At 34.7% G+C, this 17,622-nt stretch overlaps 1 protein-coding gene across 3 annotated transcripts in view; it reads right to left on the minus strand.

Annotated features, from left to right (window-relative positions):
- NOVA1 (NOVA alternative splicing regulator 1) overlaps positions 1-17,622 on the minus strand; it is a 141,068-nt gene that overhangs the window by 74,703 nt on the left and 48,743 nt on the right. Inside the window, exon 2 of one of the 3 annotated variants that reach the window (XM_058666282.1) lies at positions 16,107-16,208. The exons of the other annotated variants lie outside the window; for them this stretch is intronic. The gene's annotated coding sequence lies outside the window, so the exon portion shown is untranslated. The remainder of the gene's footprint in view (positions 1-16,106; positions 16,209-17,622) is intronic. 3 annotated transcript variants of the gene reach the window in all.

Raw genomic sequence — 17,622 nt, forward strand, 5'->3', positions numbered from 1 at the left:
GTCACCACACAGAAGAAAACATTCATGGGCTATATGGATGAAAAGAACTCGAATACTGAAAATGCAAAGAACTCAAGAGATTCTATAAGAAGAAACATCCCAAGAATATGATCAAAATACTTGAAGAAATGGTAGACACAAGAAAACACAGCAATGATCAGTAAGTGTCTGAAAATGTATTGAAATAAGAAGCAACTACCCACAAAATTACATGGCTAAAAGACTGGCAGCATCTTAACATCCATGGAGGATATGGACAAACTGAAATACCCAAAAATTAGAAATAGGAATTAAAATAGCATAATTCTTGTGGAAAACAGTGTCACCCATCTTCATAAATGAGTTTTATATTTGACCCTAAATATTTTATCTATAAGTATTTTCTCGAGAAAACGAGGGAACAATCAATTATAAAGACATATTTAAACGTTCATTTAAAAATGTATTTCTGGGCCCGGCGGTGTGGCCTAGCAGCTAAAGTCCTCACCTTGAAAGCCCCGGGATCCCATAAGGGCACCGGTTCTAATCCCAGCAGCTCCACTTCCCATCCAGCTCCCTGCTTGTGGCCTGGGAAGGCAGTGGAGGACGGCCCAAAGTTTTGGGACCCTGCACCCGCGTGGGAGACCCGGAAGAGGTTCTTGGTTCCTGGCATCGGATCAACACGGCCCCAGCCGTTGCGGCTCACTTGGGGAGTGAATCATTGGACGGAAAGATCTTCCTCTCTGTCTCTCCTCCTCTCTGTACATGTGACTTTGTAATAAAATAAATAAATATTTTTTTAAAAAGGAGAAATTCTTTCAAATAAAATGATTTTTTAAAAATGTATTTCTAATAGTCTACAATGGGAAGCACCTAAGTGTCTTTAATACGTGAATAGAATAAGCTAAATATTTAAGCAATAATTATTCTCGGAAATAAAGGAGTCGAAGTCATGAGTGACACTCTAAAATATTATGCAAAGTAAAATATATAAGATACGAGGTAGATAATGTAAAATTTCATTTAAATAGAATTCTACAAAAGTAAAGGCAAAATTTGCAATGAAAACAAACACATCAGTGATTGCTGCTGTGAGGGAAAGGAAGGAAGGAGAGTGGACAGGAGAATGTTCTGTTAAAAGTCACAACAGATTTTTCTGGCGTGACGGAAACATTTCAACTGCAGTGGTAGTGGTCACATGGATTTATATTACTTATCTGTGTTAGATGAACAACTCTTTGAAATTTCCTTTATAATTTATCTGATAAAACTCTACATTTTGAAGATACAGGATATTTCATTTTGATATTCATATTTTTCTATGACCAACACATAAATGCTGCAACATTCTCTCAAATAGATTTTAAAAACTCTGATTAGAGAATCTTTATTTCCCCTAAGAATTTACCAAACAAAAATAAACAAACAAAACCTGGTACACTTCTGTTAAATACTACTTAATCAAGAAATACTACTTAATCAAGAATTCGAAAAACAACACATGCTGGCGTGGATGTGGGGAAAAAGGTACCCTCCTTCACTGTTGGTGGGAGTGTAGGCTAGTACAATCGTTGTGGAAATCCATATGGAGAGTGCTTGGAAAATTGCAAATAAACCTGCCATATGACCCAGCAATCCCGCTCTTAGGAATATACCCAACAGAAGTGAAATCTGTATACGAGAAGGGGATTTGTAATCCTATATTCACAGCAGCACAATCCACAATAGCAATGTCATGGAAACAAACCAGATGTGCGTCTAAGGAAGAATGGTTAAAAAAACTGTGGTACATCTATTCAATGGAATATTATTCAGCTGTCAAGAAGAACGATATTATTCTATTCAAAACCAGGTGGTCCCAACTAGAAACTATTATGCTCAGCGAAATGAGTCAATCACAAAAGAATAAATACCATATATTCTCTCTCATATAAGAAAGCCAACATGGAAAGGTAGAGTTCATCAAGTGCCCATGGAGTTCTGATTTAAATATAGATTGCTGCAAGTCAGGTCCCATGGCAAGAGATGGTGAAAATTCTCTGTTTTAGGCATGTTGGCATTTCATGGATGAAGTAACAGCAGAGTATATTTAGCATGTTGTGAACATGAATATGGCAAATTGGCAGTTTCCGTCAGTTGCTGGCAATAGTTTAGAGTGATGACAAATATTATTTTGATTTTTTTGTGTGTTATTTAGTTATGAGGAAAGTGTATGGTAAGCAGTCCATTTGATGGTTTACTAATTTCCTTGTTGTTGAGAAGTCCGAGTTGATTATGTATTTAATATGATAAACCATTTGTGTGCTGTGAATTGCATTAAGAGTTATGTAGGGCAGAGATGATGCTTACTAAATGTACAAAATGGATTGATGAGATTAGCCAGTTAAATCTTTTCACCAGTAAGGCATTCAACAGCCCATGAGATATTTATTAAAAATGTCAAGTAAATCCTCTTATTTTTGTATCATAGTGTCAAATAGCAGTAAAATAAACATGTTAAGATCCTTAATCTACTGCTATGTTTCACTGTAAAATTGACCTTTGTTAAAATTTGCTTCTGTTCAAATTTGTTGAGATCGCACGTAAAAGTATCCTAATATTACTTTGGCTGGTATTTTCTAATTACTGTATAATATTTTGGGAATGCAAATTTTATTTGAATGTCAACTACAGTTAAGCATGTGCCGTTTGTTTTTCTTGCTCAGGTTTTGTAATTTGATGGTAATGTTTTTATTATAGTTTAATAAATGTTTGCTTTATTTTATAAAAAAAAAAGTAAATAGTAAAACGCTGCAGTGGAGGATGACATTGTAATGTACAGTGCAAAACCATTACCACCTGCAATTATACAATCTCATATGGACACTGGTTCATGCCCTGGCTGCTCTACATCCAATTCAACTACCTGCTATTGCACCTGGGTAAGCAACAGAAGGTGACCCTTGTGTTTGGACCCTGGTTACCCATATCAGAGACCTGGAAGAAGGTCCATTCTCCTGTCTTTAGCATTGCAACCATCTGGGGAGTGAATGAGCAGATGGAAAATACAGCTGTGGGTGAGCGAGTGCCCAGATGGGTTTCTACCTACCTAGCCAAAGGGCTGCAGGACAATGGCCTCAGCACATGCCTAGAGACCCCCTCCTGTCCTGGCAGTGCCTAAAGACCCCTGCAGCCATTGCAACTAGCAGGGGACCAGAGCCCTCCAGTATCTCCCTCCCACTCTACCTCTTCTGGTAACTGGGTACTTCCTGGTAGTTGGGTCACCATTCCCCATCTGCTCATATTGAAAATAACAATTGTAGAATATGGGTGGAATACACAGTGCCACCCAGCAACGTACATGACCTTCAGACTGACTATGCTTGTGATATGTAAAAGGTATCTATGCCCGATAGAAATGCCGTTATTGCTCCAAAGCTTGTATTCCCTGCCTCACCCACTTGCTCAGGTGGTCTACTGGCCAGAGACCCCGAGGCCCTCCACATCTCTGTCTCTCTTTCCTTCTCTCTCTCCACCCATCACTTTCTCCCTGTCTCTATTAAAATAAGTAAATGCGTCTTTCAAAATCAGTTTTTAAATGTGAAAAACACTCCAACAGTTTCATAAAACATTTCAGGAGCAAGGGACATAAGTGGGAGAGGAACGGGTGAAATTTATCCAAGCACACACTATGAAGAAATGTAATATTCTGATGAGAAACAGAAACTATTTCAAGTGTGAGCTAATTTAAATTTTCTTGAAGATATTTTTGGCAATGACTATTCAAATGCTATACAATACAACACATACTCCTGTGATCCGGAAAATTCTCCTTTACCTTTAGGAATTGATCTTACTGAACTGTCATAAATTAATGCAAAACTGAAACAATAATACGCACTGTTATTTATAGTGACAAAAGACCAATGCATTATGTGTTATAATAAATGCCTTAAATGGGAGAAATTTTCAAAGTCATGCTTGTGAAGAAAGAAAAAAATTACCTAATATGTACATGGCACAGAGCTGAGAAATGAAAATAAGTTCTGTATATGATATGACATCTATTTTACTAATAAATTTGCAAAACAATTGGAATAATAAAAACATGCTTACAAGAACTTTTCATCTCTACAAACATTTATCTAAATCACAAAAAATGGCAATTTTACATTGAGAAACATTTTGTTAAACTAATGAAATGGAAAATCTCAAAAATGGAAAATTTTTACTCTTTATATACATAATGAAAAAGATGTTTAAAAATCATTTTATTGGGCTATGAAAGTATAAACTACAAATAAAATTGTCATGAGAAGATGACAGTTGTCAAGATGGGAAAAAATATGTGGCAGACATAAATGTTTATTATCCCTGTATCATCCAATCAACAATAGTCTATCCCCAGGGAGCACACTGGAGTACAAATCCAAATAGATTTTTGCTGTTGTGGTTTCTTCCTTCCCACTACAAAGGCCAGGCAATTTTAAAAACCCTGAGACTGATAAGTACTTTGAAGTCCAAAACAGAACAGGGATAGAAAAAGAAAAGAAAATGCAGAGTAACCTGACCAAATGTCAAAGAGGTAATGAGGGTGTGTTAGGGGCTTGGACAAAGCTCCCAGAATCGGGTAACCTGAAAGGTGAGGTCTCATTCACACTCATGGGTGAGAATTAGGAGAACGTGGGATCCAGGAATGGAGACTGACTCGTTGCAGCCAAGGTCCAGAAGGAGAGACAAAAGCTGTTTGTGGTAAATGTGCTCTGGTTGTACACAGCACAAAAGCAGCAGCAGATTTATATCAGATCGAATGGGACAGAAACTTGAGGACTAAATCAGGTTGAGACTTTAAAATTATCTTAGGGTGCAATCTTACATGGCCTTTCAAATCAAAAGGAATACTAATATCTTAAAATAATCAACAACTGAAATGATAAACTTAATCACTACAATATTAAAATTTAAATATAGTTGGTAATCAAAGATAAGCATATTAAAAAAGCAAGATACAATTTCCTACCTTTCAAATGGACAAACCACCAGAAATTACTTCTTTCCAAAGATTTAAAACAATGACAAAAGTACTACTGCTAATCATATAGCAAAAAGTAAAGAAAACCGAAGTAATCAAAAATAAATGTATAATTTTTAAAAAGAATAGGTACTCTATGTTTCAAATAATATTCCACACTTAATTACATCTGATACTGTTGATTACTCCATTTCTCATAGATTTAAAATTTTGAATAGTGCTCCTTCAAAATGTCTTTCATCTCATCATTAATACCACTAAAACCCTACACTAGACTATCCTAGCTTTCGATGAACTTATAACAATAACTTTCCAATAATTCTACTCTTTACCTTGTTTATCTTCCAACAAGTAGTGGTTTCTTCAGTGCTAAACAGTTCATAACTCTCAATATTGCTTAATATCAGCATATGGTAGTTATAGTTAGCATTCTAACTCACAGGGCCTTCCAGATCCAGCCCATATGTCACCTTAAAGTCCTCACCTCAGGCTATGTGGTCTCGCCATAACATTTTAAATCCTCCCAGCATTGTTTTCTGTTCTTTGACCTGTTCAATTCACTCAGATTCAAGGTGTTAGGTTTTAAACTCACTTAAAGTTAATTCCTGCAACCAAGTCCTGTTTTACCATAAGCCGAAAACACCAGACCTGTATTAGGAGGCCCTTTTACTCCAACAGAGTAGGAACAGGGGTGAGGGTGGAGGGGGAACAGGAAAGGACACATCTCCTGCTATGGTGGCAGGATGAGGGCGGCAGGTGAAGGGGGCAAGGTGGAGGAGGTCAGGAAAGAGCCAGGTAAGAAGGGAAGGGAAAAGAGGGGGAAGAAGAAAGGAGGAGTTGTGTGTCTGCCCCAGGGACCGGTGGCTTATATTATCTGAGCCACAGGTAGGTAGGTGAGGGCCAGGGGGAGGGGCCGCGAGAGATTGGGGAGTGGGATTCTCAGGTAAGGCTCTAGGTTACATTTCATTGGTGGATAACCGGAACAGATGAATTCTGCAAGCACTGGGCAGGCAAAGCAGGAAGTGGCACCGGTTCAAGATGGGATGTACAAATCACTCCTCACAGAGGGCCCCATATCCTTCCAATCCCTGATGCCTGGGATATGATTATTCTTCCTTCAGAACTCAAATATTTCTTTAAAGAGATTTCTCTGTAACTGCCCTGGCTACAATGTACTCCTCTCCAACATATTTATCTATCAGTCTTATTTCTTGTAGAATACTTATATCTATCCAAATTAGTAACTTATGAGCATTAATGCTATATTCTTTTGTCTTACGTTTCTCTTACAAGAATATAAGCTACATGAAAGTAAAGGCTTTACGTGTCCTCAGGCTACATGAAAATGTTTGTGCTACACACAATATTACTAAATGAGCAGCTAATGAACAAATAATGAGAACAATACAATGTTATACAATTAGAAATTAAATTATAATAACTAAACACCACACAGATTGAGTAGATATCAGTGACACATACCAACACTAATATAAACAGACAAATCTGAAAAAGAAATAATAAAACATGCAAAGGATTCACTTTTTTAAGTAGTTAAAATATTTAGCTAAGCTTGCTTGAAAAATCTGCTTTCACTAAGACATGAGAATCAGAATATAAAGAGAATTTATAAAACTCAGTCCTTCTGCAAACACACATGTGTAACTGATGATAAAACATTTGGAAGAAGATAGACTTACATGCAGACTCAACTGAAAAATAAAAGAAACTGAAAGGAAATAATCAAAATCATAGCCTGGAAAGAATACATTTCTTTTGAAATAGTCCACTTAAAAGGTCATCTTGCTTCTCTATTATACTCAAAAATATCCATTGAAGTAAATTTTGGATACTCTAAAACTAAACATAAGCACATATTCAAATTAAAATGAAAAATTTTCAGGGCCTGGCGTGATAGTGTAGTGCCTAAGGTCCTTTCCTTGCACGCCCAGAATCCCATAGAGTCTCCGGTTCTAATCCTGGCAGCTCCACTTCCCATGCAGCTCCCTGCTTGTGGCCTGGGAAAGTAGTCAAGGACAGCCCAATGCCTTGGGACCCTGCACCCACATGGGAGACCCGGAAGAAGCTCCTGGCTCCTGGCATTGGATTGGCTCAGCTCCAGCCGTTGCGGCCACTTGGAGAGAGAACCATCAGATGGAATATCTTCCTCTCTGTCTCTCCTCCTCTCTGTATATCTGACTTTACAATAAAAATAAATAAATCTTTTTAAAACATGAAAACTTTTCAGAAACCAGTGGTTATTTCCAAAAAGAGTATTAAGAGGAGGTAATGGGAAAAAAAAAAGCTGCCATCTATGTTAAGCTCAGAAAGCATCAGAACAGTCCTCAGCGGATAAAGTCTTAGGAGAGAGACCCTTTCTGTCTTAACCAGGACAAATCATATCTATGGTGGAGCTTTTAGTTATGTTTAAGTGTTTTTGTGACATTTCAAAAGAAGCTGGCCCATTTTGTATATTTGTAAAAGTTAATAAGCGGCAAATTAAATACAGACATGATCAATAAGCCAACTTCTGAAAAAACTATTTTCTTAAAATGGCATGCAGTCATAGTTTTCAAATGAGAACGGAAAAAACAACTGAACTCAGTTTATGAATTAGAGCAAAACTTTTTAACCAATTGTATATCCTAGCATGCTGCTAGCAAAATTAGTATTAAGCCAAATGTTGCTAAGATTTTTATTCAGAAATCATCTAAGTTTTTTTCCTGGGGGTATTAAAATTAATAACTTTCGATTTGCACCACAATAATATATGATTAAGTTTAAACTGTAGTACTGATCGTCCAACAATCCAGTCAATATTTACTGACTTACTTTCAGAAGTCAATTAGTTCACAATTAGCTGAGTGAACTCAGAAATCATGAGAATAACTTTCATAGAAAGTACAAACTGAATAATACATGGTTTCTACTCTCACAGGAAACATTGTTAAGACAAAAAAGATTCAATTACTAAACAAGACTACTTTAAAGAACTTATCACTTCAGTGATGAATAAGAAAAAGGAATGGCAGCACCAGAGATAAAACACAGCACACTGACTGAACAACAATCTTAAAGACGAAATAATTCAAATCCGGAATTAAACACTACAGTATTTGAGTCAACAGAGATGAAAGAATGATATTATTTTTATCATGGGTCACAAAGCATATAGTGAAGCCAGGAGCAAGAGTGACAAAGTCGAGGTAGGGAATCGTTGAATTTGGTTTGGTTTCAAACAAACTGAATCTGTCATGTTCTGTAACCAGAGGGAAAATGTGGATTTAGAATTCTAGAAATAAAAAAAATAATAAGAAATAAAAAAATCTTCAAGAGAAGCATAAAACAATAATTGATGAGTCATTCCCTTACTTCTCTGAAACGTAAGTAACGTGTCTTATATAAAAATACTACTTAGGATTAACATCGTGTAAGAAAAAGATATTTGAAGAACTTTAAGTTCATTATTAACTTAGTTTTTACATTTTAACTTATACAGTATCACAACTGAAAAGCAGATTGAACTATTAAAACATTTAAAAAGGAATAGAGGCTGGCACAATGGGATAGCATCCTAAGCCTCTATTTGAGGCACCAGCATCCCATAGGAGCCTTGGTTTGGCTGCTCTTTCGAATCCAGTTCTTTGCTATAGCTTGGGAAAGTAGTGGAGGGTGGCTCAAGTACTTGGGCCCCTGCACCTACGTGGAAGACCTGGAAGATGCTTCTGGCTCCTAGTTTTGGATCCCAGCAGCTCCAACCATTATGGCCATTTCGGGTATTGAACAGAGAATGGAAAAGCTCTGTCTCTCTGTCTCTCGCCTTCTTTCTAGGTAACTCTGCCATTCAAGTAAACATTAAATTTTTTTTTAAAGATTTCTTTCTTTCTTTAATTGGAGAATCAGATATACAGACAAGAGGAGAGCAGTTTCTTCCAGGTCTCCCACGTGGGTGTCAGGTCCCAAGGCTTTGAGTTGTTCTCTATTTGTCTTCCCAGGCCACAAGCAGGGAGCTGCATGGGAAGCGGCGTCACTAGGACATGAACCAGCATCCATATGGGATCCCAGTGCATGCAAGGGAGGACTTTAGCCATTAGGTTACAGCGCTGGGCCCTCTATCTATCTATCTATCTATCTATCTATCTATCTATCTATCTGGCTGAATATGTAAAATGTATATACATATTCTCTGAAATATTCCCAGAGCTTTAATTTCTCACAAAAGCTTAGAAAGAAAAACAATCTCGTCCTTTGTAATATCAAAATTCCATCCTAAAATAGTGCTCACCTCAACTACAGTGGGAAATACAAGAATAACTAATTTTTATTAGGGTTATAAACGGAATATTTGAATCATTACAATGAATATAGGGGAGAAGAAATTTGTTATATTTTTCATTTTATCTAGGGTTAGGGTTAGAATGTCCGTGTACCAAAATTCTTTAGCTAGTAAGTGCAAATGGATAAAATTATCACATGTTAAATTTCTAAATATATCTATCACTGGCTATATTGGTGAAAGCCAGAAATTAAAAATCCTTCTCTAAAAATGTTTCCAACACTGTGGAAACAATAGCATCTTGTTGAAACTTTTTTACCATACACCAGATTTTAGCAATGTGATTAGAAGAGAAAATATTTTTCACTTTTACCTTTTTAATATACCAGTTTTAACCATTAAGGACATTGTAGGAAAAAAAATTAAGCAGAAAAGGAATTGATCAATTATTTCTACTTACAGTGATAATTTTGATCTCCTCATAACCTAACTTTTATATATTTACCTTATCACATGTATAAAACGATCTACCTCTGATTAAATTTCAGCAATAAAGACTACATTTAATTATTCTTGAAAAATGGGAAAAATTCAGGGCTGCATTCTAAAGCGATCAATTTAATCTCACAATTACAATACACTACAACAAAAACAGAACCTTACTGACAACAATGGTAACTTCAATTTAATTCTCTGTGACAGGGACATTGTTTTAACTAACCCTCTCGGGGACCAACAGTTAACCTTTCCATCATTTCTAACTATACAGAATAATACTATCTGAAACATACATAAAAAAATATTTCGATGATGAAAACGTGATAATATAATTTTTGTCTGCTGCTTGAACACCAGTTATTTTTACTTACCACCCATTGAGATTTAAGAAGAGAGAAGAGGCAAGGAAAGAAGAAAGGAAGGAAGGGAGGAAGGGAGGGAGGAAGGAAGAAGCAAAGGAAGGAAGACGCACAGAGGAAAATGGGAGACAATCAATTAAGACAAAACCAGAAGTAAAACCTAAAACTGATGAACAAATGATGAACAGTCTCACTGGGTTAAAAAAAAATCAGAGACATAAAACTTAATTCTAGTTACCTCAAGTATTTATTTATTTTTGGAAATGGGAGAGAAACAAATAAGGTTATCACAAACATCATACAACGTCATAAACAAATCTCAGTGTTCAGAAGTTTCAATCGTAAATTATGTCCTGAACACAGAAGAGAGACTAGGCAGTAAGGGGTTTCACCAATAAATAAGTCAGAATCCATCCATTTGTTCCCCATTTATTCAAGGAGACAGACATCTGTGATATAAAAACACTTCACAATCAGAACATAATACAAGAGAAACATTTACTGTAATTTCCAAAACCAACAAAGACTACTTAATTTGGTTACTGAAGACTGAGTAGGATTCTCCAGGAATGAACAACAGAAAAGACATTCCAAAATGACATAAGATACAAAATGAAATTACAGAAATGGATGAACAATAATTGAAAAGCAAGCTTTCTACTTATACTCCCAAATGCACAGGAACAGTGGTGTAATAGGGTATCAGAAATGGTCATTTTCCTGTTATTTCAGTGTTAGCTAAAGATCTAAAACTCAAAACAATAGATTCCAATATTATCTTTACCAGTCTTAGAAAAGATATAGCTAAAAATTGCTCAAGTAATCTTTAGTTCACCACCTGCATATGTCTATGTGTGTGTGTGTGTGTGTGTGTGTGTGTATGCATATATGGGGAAACAGGAACTCACAGATTGTTTGAAGAAGAAATAGAACAGTGACTCATTCAGAGTTTGGCCTAATCCCTAGAATATTTGACATTCTTCAATGACCGTATCTAATTAAGGGCAAAAGCTGGACTTGGTTCTAAAACATTATTTTAAAGGCAGGAAGACAAAATGCCCTCACTCTGGCCTTCTACCTTTGAAATGACAAGTACTTCAGAGCTTGCAGGAGAGAAAGGAACTATTACTAGGTGATTTTTAACGAATGCTCCCAGAAGAGTGCAAAAGGAAAGACAAGCGCAAAAACAGAGGCTAGATGTACGTCAGAAAGTCCTCATATAAAAAGAGCAGTCCACAGAGCTTCAGTGCCAGAGGCAGGCAGTGTTGGATGAACCCAGAAAACCAAGTTCCAATGAGCTCTGCCCTACCTCTACCCCCTAAGTTTTGGAAGACCCAGAAATAGCCCAGTGAGAAGGGAAGATAAAAGGGAAAAAAAATGCAAAGCCCTATAATTGAATAAGTTCTACTCTAGTCCCCATTTTGATTTCTGTTTTCAGCAAAGAGGATACCAGAAAAATTTACTCTGGATGAAAGTTTGGAATTTTAGTTATTATTAGAATTTTTTTTAATTGTCTGAAAATTAAGTCTTAGTTTTAACATGCCAGTTGTGAGTAAAGAAGGAATGAAAGAGAAAGGAAAAGGAGATTTAGAATAAGCATAAGCTAAAAAAAAAAAAGGAAGAACAGAAAAAAATAAGGAGACAGTTTCATAGCAATTTATCAGGAAACAGAACAAAAATCATATATCATTTTCTGAATGAGACTGCAGACAGACTGACAAGAAACAATAAATAAGGTTTCTGTTTATACTCTCAGCAAATCTGCTGCTTTTCATAAGCCCATTACAACTATGACATCAGGAAAGTAAGATGATTATACAGTCTTAGTTTTCATGTTATATTCGTGAGACTTGATGCTTATTTTATAAAGTGGAATAATCAAAAGAGATCTTTATTATAAGAGTAGCAATAATATAACTATAATACTGTGAATATATATAGGGGAACTTACATTTGTTTATAAATTGCTCACTCATTTCCTGAATTACAGAATATTGTGTTAAAAAAAACTGGGGAGAAAACTTGAACAAGACTCTTACCTCTACAAGTTTTTGTATCTAGTAGAGGAAGCTCAACTAGGCTGGCAATACAGATGATGAGTCCTGGAGCAGGATAAGCACACCTACAAGGTCAGACTAAAGAACCATCTAAAGGAACACAGAAAAGAGAGCTCTAAAGGGAGTCCTTGAGGCTTGAGACTGAGTCACGGAAAGGACAGCTGCCTAAGAATAAGTGGGAATGTGAGTGGCTCACAAGACAATGTCACAGCAAACAAAAGTCCAAAGAAAGCATGCTTTAGGGATATGAGTATTAATCAATCAAAACATGCAGTTTCCCTAGAAAGAAACTCGGTGGTGTGGAGGATCTGGGGAGGTGCCAGAACACAATGACAGAAAATATAAGTTTTATTGTGAGACCAACCGGACCCTAAAAATTTTTAGGATCAGTCATTTTGCACATACCCCACATCCACACTATGAGAGCACGATTTCACATAGGTGTTACTGTCGCTTCCTCACAACAACCCTGTGAGGTAGGTACAATGAGTCCCAATTAACAGATTTTAAAAAGGCTTAAGTTTGTTCAGTAATTTACACTTGATTAAATAGCTACAAAGTGGCAGTCAGGATTCCAGAAAACACTACAGAAAATACATCAGAAAGATGATATACACATATACACACACACACATTTATCCACAAAACATATAGAAATTTTAGAGTTGAAGGAAATTTTTTAAATAATGAATGTTTTATACTTCAGTATTAAAGACAAGATTTGTGGCACCAATGGTTGTTTTTGCAAGTTATTGCTTTTTAGAATTTTCAATTAATGTGTATTGAAAAGTAATTGTCAAATTCCTATAGATAGGCAGAAATTATCAATACACAACATCAAATACTGAGGCAATGATACAAATTTCCACTGAACTACCTGGGATTAACTGGGAGAAGTTCTACATTTATTTTTAAATATTTGAATTTTTATAATTTTTGAAAATATTGACATAAGTGCATATTAATTATACTTTGATAAAATGTATGAAATATTAAATCTTTATGAAATCAAGCAATTCAATTAGAAATCATTTGGTACAAAAACCTTCTACTCAAGTTATAATGCAAAATCATCTGCCTCTTTTTTACTACTAAACATGTACAGGTGGCTCCTTGCACCGCAAGAATTTTCTCAAGTAAGGCTCTTAAGACAAATTTTAAATCTGTTTGGAACAGACATAAAATACGTCTGTAATTTTAAAAATAGGGCATTTTGAAAAGCTAAGGCAACATCTGAGAATTTAAATTGAGTTGAAATTTCACTTTTAAAAATGTGTCCTTTAAAATTAGTTTAAATTAAGTGAACTCTAAACTCCAAATTATACCGCCTTATACTTGGTTATTTTTTCACCAATCTATTTTTCTGGCTGATGATAAGATTTCTTTCAGTAGAACGTTAACTGGAAGATTACTTACTGCTAGAAGCTTAAGTAAATACCATTATTTGCTTTATTTCTTCCTACCAGAAAGAGAAAATTATAATGGGAAAAAATAAACATTAAATGTTCCATTGGGGTTTAATAACTTTTCCTGTAGTATTTATTTCTGAATTTCAAAATTACTGAGTGGATCCTAATTAAATAATAATTCTGACCACCATAGTGACCCCTCAAAATAGGAAGAGGGTAGATATTTGAAAATAATCATGTAGATATTTGGACATCTCTTTTATGGAATGAAGAAAATCTCTAATTAAACTAAGTGAATATTCCAAGTATATAATTTAAATGAAATGCAATTTATGTTTGATTACATAAGCAACATATTTTCATTAGATTCAAATAATATACAAGTATATATCATAAAAGTTTCCACCGAATTCTCATTTTCAAAATCTCACAAATCAGGAGTGTTTTTGTAAGATTCATCTAGTTAAAATATGAATCTACAATGTTGTCACATTTACATTATCCATGGAAGGCCTAAAATGTAACAATTAAATATCTTGAATGACTTTTATACTCAGTCACACAAAACAGGTATACTTTATGCCTTTTGTCAGAACGTAATATTTAAAATATACAGTCTATTTGTCAACTGATAGCTACCTGAGTTACTAAAATGAATGGAGTTAAGTAATACAAGTAGTTCACAGAAAATGCAAAAGAACCACTGTTTTGGTTTTTTTTTTTTTTTTTTTTTTGGTATATGCTTGCAATGGGGGAATCTCAACTGAACTTGAGCTGTGGTTATGCAACAAGGTGGAGGAATCCACCATGGTGGGAGGGTTTGGGGAGGGGTGGGGAGAACCCAAGTACCTATGAAACTGTGTCCCATAATACAATGTAATTAATGAATTAAAAATAATAAATAATAAAAAAAATCCAAAAGAAAAAAAAAAGAACCACTGTTTTTAATCACATATTGATTAAAAAAAAATCTTCTTGCTAAATACTAAACTACCTTTTACTACGCAAAACTACGTTTAAAAAAATTGTTTACTTTAGTGTTTGACTACTAAGTAAAACTATTAACTGTACGGAAGTAAAGGAAAAAAACCTCTATAAACATGAGGTTTTTGGTAATATCTAAGTAAAACTGCCACCATGAATATAAATAATGTGGGACTTTTTTCTAGTTCATTTGACATTTTCATGAATATAATAAATTAAAATATTATACTGAACATTCTTAAAAATTTGAATTTTAAAACAGTGGATGTATCTCCACTTCAAAATTAAAGGTAGCTGAAAATTTCTGTAAAAAATTGCTCACCTCTTTTTGACAGCATCAACATTTAGGTAACACATTCACACACACAAATCTGGTTACAACAAAGTCATTTGCATGAATATATTTTGGTTACATGAAGTAAAGTACAGTTCTGAGTACATAGACTGCTACCCTTGACTTAAACAGAAAACATTTAAAGGAAAGGATTTTTAGAAAACAATTTTTCCCACCAATTTATTTTACAAGTGAACAGACTGTGAGTCACGGTTAACTTGCGTGTGTTTTCACTGACAATCTAAAAACATGGAAATATACACAGATTCCCTTAACTAATGATACAGCTTGAAAGTAACCTAAACGGATTTGCACTCTATTTTGTATGTACCAGACTTTAAAAACCAAGAGACCCTAATTTCTTTATACTGAAATTGAAATTGCTATAGACGCATTTTAAAAAAGATAACAGTAAGTCAGACTATTAAACAAAGAAGCAATAAAAATATAACAATTGATTTCATACTGCATAACAATAGACATATCTAATGTGACTTTCCTATACTTTAAGTCATAAGCATGTCAAACCAGTACCAAGAATGTATCAGTTCTATAAAATCTTTTTTTACAAAAGAAAAAACTAACTAAATAATTAAAAGAACACAAAAACACTTTAAATAGAATTTCCAATGTTTACTGTGTTTCTTTCCCAGGCTTTGCTTCAAAATACTAAAACAAAATTCAAACTCAGTATTTCTAGACTAAAGAATCAAAACTAGTTTCTTTATCAACTGTCCCTGTTGTAAAACTTCCACGAAAAGGAAGTATTTAAAAACAAAGGCATAAAATGCTGCAAGCAAAGCTAATTAATATGCTCCAAGTAAATTACAAGGTGATTTACTGTTTTAAGAACATGGCTGTAAAATATACTGTTGTTACATATTTTTTATTTTATTTTTATATATGTATTGCAAAGCACCTTGATTCTTTTAAACTTCACTAAGGGTGAAGAGTTACAAAAAGCCTTTTCATTTCATTTGCTTTTGGAATAAAGTAAATTTCAGAGGAGTGCATCCATCTGTTAACTCAATGTGGTACCAATCTTTAAAATTAGACGACCTTAAAATAAAATTTAGAGCCAAGGAAAGCAGCATTAAGTTGAACTGACCTCAGTACCTCCTAAAATGATGCTTCCTCAGTTATTTCTCATTCTCTCTTAGTGGGTTTTCCCGTCTAGGGCAGGTACACAAGAAACTTACAGTCTATGTGGTACTCCTAGTCAGTCTCACTCTGCAGATGGCACAGTGGAGAAATACCTTCTGTACGGGACCATGTACAATGTCTTCTGCAGCTGTCAGCACCTAGGGGAAAGCGCGCTGTTAAACAGTTGCTGCGTTCCACCTCAGAAGTGGCTGCAATTCGGTGGTGGGTGAAGTGACTCCTGTACATATATACAGGGATGAAAAGTACTATAGGAAATGAAAATATTGAAGAACAGAAGTGGCTGTCCGAAAACTGTGCCACACCAAAATATAATACATCATAGTCATAAAAAGTCAACACAGATGGGCTATCACTCATTTAAAAACTGAATGTTCAGGATGAGTGAAGGAAAGATATAGTTATTACATTTACAGCATATCTATAAATCAAATGTTGAAACACATACACTAAAAACTAAACCCTAACACTGTATAGATACTTGGAACATTATTTCTACAGTAATTTACCTAAAATCAGGCAAACAACAGGATTCTTTACTCTGTTCAGATACTTTATTGCCTTTGTTTCAAATGACAATTCAAGGGGAAAGAAAAAAACTGGTGAATGTCAAAACAGAAGCACAAGCAACATAAAAATGTCTAAGAAGCACTGTAAGAAAAAACATTTTTAAGTATGTTATTAACTAAGTTACTTATCATATAATGGAGTTCCAAAATTGATCAAATAAAAGGAAACACTTTCTTCTCCAGATAAAAGTCAAAATGAGAGTCAATACAGTCCTCATTCCTAATTCACAAAAACAATGAGTTAATCAGAGTAAAACAACATTAGTTCATTAATACAAGAGCTTATCATCAAATCCTACTTTTCTTACAAGAAGAATGTTTTTTCTATCTATCTTTGATGGAATCGAAAAGTCAAATTCAAAAATTACTCTTTAAGTACAACCACTGAATTACTAGGCTGGATGCTATTAGCTTTCTAATTTTCTAAATCGAAGCATAGTTGCAAAATTTATACTAGTCTGAAGAGTTAACTGTTCACGTTATTTCATATATTTGCATTTAGAATTGTTTCTCATACAGATTAAGGGTGTTTTGTGACAAAGACCAACAAACGCAACCATTAGGAAAGTGTTCTATGAGCAAGCTAGTCTAAATCTCATTTACAAAATAAATAACAGAATTTTTCACTCTGACATGTATCCAGCAGAATTATAGATAGTACTCTCAAACAAGAATAAGATGTAGTATAAGCAAATGTTACTTCTACTAGGTAAAAAGAAGTGGTTGAAGAACAAAGTAGTATACTCTCTGAACATACACGGACCAATATAAAATCCATGTGTGGGATTTAGGATATCTAAGAATTTTACAAAATTGGATACTAAACAAGATACAAAAATCTAAATATACATGTTTCTAGGGAAGATGTGCTATAACTATAAAGAATCAAAAATCACTAAGAAGTAAACTTTTTAAATTAAATGGAGGGACTAGCACAATGGCTCAAATGGCTGCTCCCACACCTGCAATAGCTGGCATCCCATAT

The sequence above is a fragment of the Ochotona princeps genome, chromosome 6 (assembly GCF_030435755.1).
Source record: "Ochotona princeps isolate mOchPri1 chromosome 6, mOchPri1.hap1, whole genome shotgun sequence".
Taxonomy (NCBI): domain Eukaryota; kingdom Metazoa; phylum Chordata; class Mammalia; order Lagomorpha; family Ochotonidae; genus Ochotona; species Ochotona princeps.